Raw genomic sequence first — 8,728 nt, 5'->3', positions numbered from 1 at the left:
AACCATGTCGATGGTTCATTGTCGTAGTTGTGCTTACTGTCATTGTTATTATTATTGTTGTTATTGTTATTGTTGTTGTTATTGTTGTTGTCGGAGGAACACACAATGGAAGTGATCGAAAAAATTTTTCAAAGATACCCGTTACGAATTGAGGAAGAAAAGAAAGCCGAAGGAAAGGTGATATAACGTTAAATGATATTATTTGATATAATCTTAGGATTATCGAATGATTTTAATGGCTAGTAATTATCTATCGATAGCTAATTATTTATATAAATATATGATACATCATAAAAGAAGATAATTTTACAACATGAAAATATCTTATCTTAATTTATAAATACTTAATGTTAGATAGAGAAAGACAGAAGATATGTATGTGTGCATGTGTATGTATGCGTGTGTGTGTGTGTATTTTTTAATAAGAGGGAAAGAGATTGTTTATATATGTATATATTTTATTAAATAGAAGACACCAATTTAGATTTTTTAGAACAAGAAAAAGAGAAGATATATATATAAATGTAAATGTGTGTGTGTTAATACTAATTTATGTACAATCTTCCTACATTGTACCGTAAGAATGGGCACTCATTAAGTATCATCATTACGTAAGAGCAAAAATTTTCGATCATTATCGTTACTAAATCTTCTAATGTAGCTCGTAAAATAGTAATAAAAACTGGGTAAAGAAAAGTATTAATGGATAGAAACAGAGAGAGAGAGAAAGAGAGAGAGAGAGAGAGAGAGAGAGAGAGACAAAAAAAAGAAGAAAGAAAGAAATGTAGAAAGATGTATAATCGGAAAAAAAAAAGATAGATAATCTACTGGAGCCTTAAAATATATATTTAAAAGAATTTAATTACCAGTGACGACCCGGTTATAATGGCGTTCGAGACGCGTGGCTGACATAAACTAGTGACAAGGATATACATTCGGAAGTAGAAGGCGCGATGGTTCACCCTTCGCCCTTTGGACCCATCTGCCCTCTCTCTCTCTCTCTCTCTCTCTCTCTCTCTCTATCTCTCTCAGTCTCTCTATCTCTTTATCTATCTATCTATCCTTTTTTTATTTCTATCTCTCTTTTACTCTGCTTCTTCTCTTCCTGCGGTAGCCGTCATTGTTTCATTGTGTTATAAACGCATTGCGTGCGCTTAGTGCGTGAGGCGAGGGTGTATCGATTGCCCCGCCCCCTGCTGCGTAGCCATGACGACACACCCTATCCTATCTACCCCTAACCTAACATCCAACTTCTACGTTTCAACTCTGCGCTTCCCTCACCTACCAAATTTCCTCTTCCTTCATCGTCTTACTTCTAACAGAGAGAAAGATAGAGAACTATCTGAAAAGAGATCGACAACAATAACAACAACAAGAATTTGAGAGAGGGAGAAAGAAAGAGAGAGAGAGAGAGAGAGAGAGAGAGAGAGAGAAAGGGAAAGAGAGATGATGATGATGGTGGTGTCCTTTTCTATCACGAGTTTATGGTGACCGTGCAAAAGGAAGTCCCTGTCATCGACCAAGTCTCGACCCGTCACGACCTTCTTGTAAATTGCCACTTTCTTACCAAGAACTCTCTACTGTGGGTTGTAACAACACTATAAACTATGTATATATGTATGTATGTATGTATGTATGTATGTATGTATGTATGTATGTATGTATGTATGTATGTATGTATCTTCGATCTGTCGTACGTAACGTAAGTAATTATTTATCAATCGAATAGATATTTTTTTTTTTTTTTTTTCATATACATTGCAAAAAGACAAAAGTCACATAGGACGTCAAATTAATCAAATAATATTAAAATTTTGAATTCGACGATTTATAGAATAATTGATCAGGTTTCAATTAAGAAATCAATGATATCAAATGGATATCAATGTTATCAAATTATAAATCTTATAGAAACTGGCCAATGTAGAATCTTGGAAGATGAAGCGTCGATGAGGAAGGTCCATGTCATCGGCTGAACAATAAGCGACCTGTCACGACCTTATACCGTAAACAGTTTCACGTTTATGTACGAAGATTCTATTATATAGTCTCGATTTCATATTCATAGTTATAGTGAGGATATGGAATAGGAGAAGTAGGAGGACAACGAGGAGAAGTAGAAGGAGAAGGAGGATGAAAGACGAAGGAAGATGAGGAATGAGAAGGAGGTAAGAGAAGAGGACAGTGATAAAACGGACTAGGAAAACTTGTATTCAACCCCAGTATGTGTTGCCCTTACGCGACATATCCAATTTGCGTTTACATCGATCCAGCTCAGCTTCGCAAACGCATTCTTAGATTCCCCGGAGATCCCTTTACTCCGAGGATTCCATGAGAAACGAGAAGTCACATGAGAAAAAGACGGAGAGAGAGAGAGAGAGAAGAGTAAACCAATAATGTGAAAGGTCCTGCTGGCAGTTGGATGACAGGCCGACAGTTCTGACACGACCTTGCACGTGAACCTTCTTCACAGTGACTCTCAAATCTTTTTTTATATCGATGATTGACCACATTTTACGATCCTGTATACATCTTATCGGATTTTCGAAGAGAGAAATATATATAAATATATGTGTATATGTATATATATATATATATATATATATATGTATATAATATATTAAATCTTTTCCAGTATGAAGTTATATCTCACGCGAGTCAATTTACGTTTACGTTTTATAATAATTACAAATTGAATAGTATGTCTTTTTATATGTATATATATATATATAAGTATATATATAATATAAATGAAGAAAAAAAATTATATATAAAAATTCCTTTCAATGGTATATAAATGTACGGTGTATTAGTACGTTGATGCATACATACATGGCACAAAATAACAAAATTAGAAATAATTGAATCGTGTTATGAGAAAATAAATTTTATTATAGTAACGAGTAGGGTTGATTTAAGTAATCGTTAAGAAAAAATTATATTGATAAAAGATTGCTTTGAGAAAAGAAAAATAAAAAAAGAAAATATATATATATATATATATATATATATATATTTTTTTTAAACGAAATCAGATAGAAATTATTGAAACAAATAATAATATTAAAGAGAATTGATACAATCAATAAATCTGATTACTTACTTAGATATCATAACAATTTTTTATAAGTGATATTGATAAATTTAAGATGATATATTTTTTCGATGTATCCAAAAATCTTAAATCATTTCTCGTTGGAATGACTTGTAAAAAAAAAAATAAATAATTCTCTAAATTATTCCTCTTTTGAAAATCAAGTCTCCTTTTGCTATGAGCAACAGGCTGTTAGATGAGCGAGAAGGTTACGTCGTGGAAAGACGATTTCCTCTTGGAAAATGCGATTCTTGGAAAGTCCTGGTTATAACTAGAAAAAGATTGAAAGAGAGAAAGAAAAAAAATATATATATACATGCATACATATATATATATATATATATATATATATATATATATTCTTCTCATATATATATATATATATATATATATGAGAAGAAAGAAGAGTCCGTTTTACACCGTCTCGCTGAAAATTTTCTCGTTGGGGCCCCAAACGATGCCTACGAGAAGAGAATTTTAGCCCGGGTCCTCTCTCTCTCTCTCTCTCTCTCTCTCTCTCTCTCTCTCTTTTTCGTGGGTCCCTCACGAACACAATACGTCTCATTATGTTATCCGCGCATCTCTCGACACGGTCATTTATCATTTCACGGCTTTGGTATATAATACATAGATTGCGACGTACATACATATATACATACATGCATACATACATATATATATATATATATATATATATATATATATACATATTGATATCTACTCTTCTTGTAACTTGTGTACAAATTTCTGGGCCAGTGTTAGCCGTCCCCACGAGACGTCCCTTTTTTTTTTTCTTTTCCTTATATTTATTTTTTTTTTTTTTACTCCCTTCGATTTCTACTCGTCCCTTCGTACACATGTGTAATACAAAGCTTTGTCTATGAAAAGGAGAATGAAATAAGAAGAAAGAACAAAAAATAGATAGAGAGAGAGAGAGAGAGAGAGAGAGAGAGAGAAAGAGAGAGAGAGAATTGAAAAAAGAAAGATGGTGTTAAAGACACGTGGTAGATACCCAAATACATAACAGAAAACAATCATTGTAAAGATCGTGCGAACGATATTGTGACTGCCCTGAGAATATACATATTATACATATACACATACATACATATATATATATATATATATATATATATATATATATATATATATATAATATGCATAGCTTCACCATTTACATTTCGTGTATTATATATAGATACACCTGGTGTCATAATTTTCTTTCCACTTTTACTACCACATCTTCTTCATCTTCACATTCTCCTCCTTCTTCTTCTCCTCCTCCTCGTCCTCCTCCCCCTCCTCCTCCATATTCTTCTTTTTCTCTCGAAATCGACGATCAACTTATTTCTCGAGAATAATCGCGATCGATTCGATTCGCGAATTCTCTTTCGTCGACTTCTGAATTATTCATGGCGACCAATTCGTACAATCCTTCCTTCTCTCTCTTTCTCTCTCTTTCTCTGTCTTTCTCTCTCTCTCTCTCTCTTTCTCTATCTATCTGTTTCTTTCTCGCATACATATGTTCGGAGTCAGACACGTAAACCTTTTGAAGAGATAAATCGTTCGCCGATCGGTATAGAGGAACGAATGATCGTTAACACCTAGAAACAAGATTATCGTTTAACGACCGGTCAAAGATTGAAAGTCGATCGATATAGATACAAACTGTAGGTATTATTATAGTCTTCACAAAGCAATAGAGATAGGCTGTATAGATTGGTCATATATATATATACATATATACATATATACATATATATATATATATATATGTAATAGTATATCCCAAAAATGATAAATATTAAAAGGAACGTGCGAGAATGAACGATTAGTTCGTCTCTCTTTTTCTCTCTCTTTAAAGGGATGAAGTAATTAAAAGTAAGAAAAAGAAGAATGTCAAAAAATTGTTCTTCTAAATAAATTATGTGAAAGGAAAAATGAAGAAGGAAAAAAAGGACAAATTAAAAGAATAAAGAGGAAGTAAGAAACAGGTAATGATATAAAAAGAAAAAAAGAAAAGAAAAAAGAAGGAAAAAAAGAAAAAAGAAAAAAGAAAAAAGAAAAAAGAAAATATAAAGAACGAAGAAGATCTCGTTACAGTACCACTTAGGTAACAGGCAAGAGGAAGACGATCAAAACAGTTCATTCGCGCCACTTATTATTCATGAATCGTGAAGGTCCCGCGTGCAGGTTAATGCGTTTGGTGCACCGTGCATGAGCACGCCCACACACGGGTAACATTATATAGACACACTATATAAGTTGGGATATGAGGGTTGGTTCGTGTACTTACTTACACACGGACGATCTATGGTAAGATAGAAGTGCATGTGGCAACGCCAACTATAACGTATTACACATGCACACGTGGGTGGTATAAGAGTATGTGCGCAAATGAGACTCGAGTAGAGATACTTCGTTCAACTCTTCTTCTTCTTCCTCTCTCTCTCTCTCTCTCTCTCTCTTTCTCGCTCTTGCTCTCTCGCTCTTGCTCTCTCGCTCTATCTCTATCTATCTATCTACCTACCTACCTACCTACTCACCCTTTCCACTTACTTTCTTTCTTTATTTCTTTCTTTCTCTCTTTCTTTCTTTCTTTCTTTCTTTCTTTCTTTCTTTCTTTCTATCTTTCTTTCTCTTATAGAACGGTGTATATGGGAAAGAAAAATCATCCATCACGTTCGAGGCCATCCACGGGAACTGCCGGTGGACGGCCGATGTTTTAGACATTGGTTCGTTCTCTCTCTCTCTCTCTCTCTCTCTCTCTCTCTCTCTCTCTCTCTCTCTCTCTTTCTATGGACGTACGTCATAAAATTGATGAGCGTCTTTGACTAATTTATTACGCCGAAAAAAGCGCTACGAAATTCATAATGATCGGGGCTTGTAGAGAAACAAGAGAGTTAGAGAGAAAAAGAGAAAAAGGGAAAGAAAGAGAGAGAGAGAGAGAGAGAGAGACCTTACCTATAAGTAAGCTCCGACCTTTTTATTCTACTACGCTTCGAAAAAATATTTCTCTGTGCCTGTGTCTGTGTTATATATTATGCGTGTACGTCTTTCTCTCTTTTCATTGTTTCTCTCGAAAAACGATCTAGAACGATTCAGTTAAACGTTGATAAATAATTATCTTCACTTCTAATAATGAAAATATAAATGTAAATGTTCTATGCTCGTGATTATTGAAACTGTAAAGAAAAAAAAAAAAAAAAAAAGAAAAAAAAAACGAAAAAAAAAAGAAAAAAAAGAAAAATCTAATTATCGATATAGTATCGTATTTGCATTGCCATAATAAAATTCGATTGATGAATGACGAGTTTTACATTATCGTTATGATAATTTTAATGAACGATGTACAATACGATAACGTGAAAATCATTCGTCAATAAAAGAACTCTTTCTTTCGTTTCTCTATAAAATCTAATTATACATTGAAAATCAAAAAATCGATACATAAAAGATTATTTAGAAAAATTATCAATTATTTTTACGTATACTAAATAAATAAATGACTCTACGTAAATACATAGATAATATAAATAAAATAATTATTCATCTTCATTCATTCAAATTCTTCAGATAATTATAATTATCATTATCATTAGATATTATAGGGTTAGGATTATGAGAAAAGGAAACAAAAGGAAAAGGAAAAGAAAGGAGAGGAAAGAAAAGATAAACAAAAAAAAAAAAAAAGAAAAAAAGAGAGAAATATTTCAATCGCATTACCGAGGACAAATTCTCTCGAAAATCGTCCCTCATTCCTACTCTACCCAAGTTGCCCATTGAAAAGGTAGAATAAAAGGGCCACGATAACGTTGGCACACGGCACTCTACTACTCTACGTTACCTTTTTAACAATGAATCGAAAATTCTTATCCGAGTTGGTCGGCCACGCTTAATTAATAAACTCGCGATCTTATCCGTTCTGAACGCAACAAGACACACATCCTCTCTCTCTCTCTCTCTCTCTCTCTCTCTGTCTCTCTCTCTCTCTCTCTCTCTCTCTCTCTCTCTCTCTCTCTCTTTCCTCTCTCTACTTCATAAAGAGAGACAGAGAATGAGCGACTGAAAGAAAGAAAGAGAGAAAGAGAAATAAATAGAGAGAAAAAGAGAAAAAGAGAGAGAGAGAGAGAGAGAGAGAGAGAGTGTATGTTGTATGCCATGGACACTCCTTCCTCTCTCATCTCCCTCTGCCTTCCATTCCCCCCCACCTACCCACCCACCGTTCCTCCCTCTCTACCTTTCTATCTCACCTTCCTCTTCCTTTATACGCTCCCCTGTTTCATTCTTTCCACCTTCTTAAGGAGGTGCCACGCGAATTTTTGAACCCAAGCGCAAGCGCACCATTCGAGAGCGTGAAAAATGACGCAATTTTCGCGGCACACCACCCATCGCGATCTTGAATCTTCTGGTATAAAGGTGCCTATTAGCCGTACCTACTACTACTACTACTACTAATACTAATACTACTAATACTAATACTAATACTAATACTATTACTGTCTGGACTCGTCCACCCTCCTTCAACCCGGTCGCCCTTCGAACAAACTTACAAGACGTGCCGATTATATTCACGTGTCTATCTACGTGTATTATCTTGCTAGTTTCATTTGTGTTAGTTCTTATGTGAGAGATCTATAGTAGTACGGCATTTGAAATGTGGTTAGAACATGAAAAAGTTCGAGCACCTTGAGATCTATGTGAAACGACATTTGAAATGTGTTCGAGTACTACTTAAGCGAACAAGTTGATAGGAAGAAGTAAATAAAGTTAGATTTTCGTTTGACAAATACGTATAAGTATCTGTATAAATGTATGTGTGTATGTGTGCATGCGTGTGTTTCTGTTTATGCGAATTCGATGCGAAAAAAAATTTAATGCAATTTAATATATGTATGTATGTATGTATTTATGTATGTATGTATCTGTCCACATGATTAAATAACGTAATTCGTTGTGAGAATTTATATAAAGGGATTGGATTAATTTCTAACCGTTGAAAGTAAAAAATATAGATTATTACGTCATAAAAGATTTGTTTGAATTTTATGGGGGAAAAAAAAAGGAAAGAAAAAAAAATATAGTCCGAGTTTAGAGACAATCAAAATGATTAATTGAATGTACGTGGGTAATTGTATATACATAAAAAAAAAAAAAAAAAAAAAAAAGAAAAAAAGAAAAAGGAAAAAACATTTTATATGAAAAGATTAATTCGATTTGTAAAAAAATTCTATTGTAAGAAAATCGTTCGTTTTAAAAGTGATATATAGATTTCAATATAGATGAATGAGTATTAATCAAATAGAGACAAACGAACAAAAGTTATTCCTCTATGATCAATGTTTCGAGAGAGAGAGAGAGAGAGAGAGAAAATATATTACTAAAAAAGAAAAAGAAAATAAATAAAAAGAAAAATAAAAAAAGAAAAAAAGGAAAAAGAATTGAAAAAAGAAAAGAAAAAGAGAAAAAACCAACGGAACAAAATAAACTAAAAACAACTTTCATTGCTACTTACATACGTATAAATCTCTACGAGATATTTATCTAAAGATGAAAATCAATTTTCATAGATCATTTTCTTTCTCGATGGTATGCATGATTCATAATTATGTCATGAAACAAGTATTAACCAGT

The sequence above is a fragment of the Vespa velutina genome, chromosome 2 (genome assembly GCF_912470025.1).
Source record: "Vespa velutina chromosome 2, iVesVel2.1, whole genome shotgun sequence".
NCBI lineage: Eukaryota > Metazoa > Arthropoda > Insecta > Hymenoptera > Vespidae > Vespa > Vespa velutina.
The sequence above is the reverse complement of the archived record's forward strand: the minus strand, read 5'-3'. Positions refer to the sequence as shown.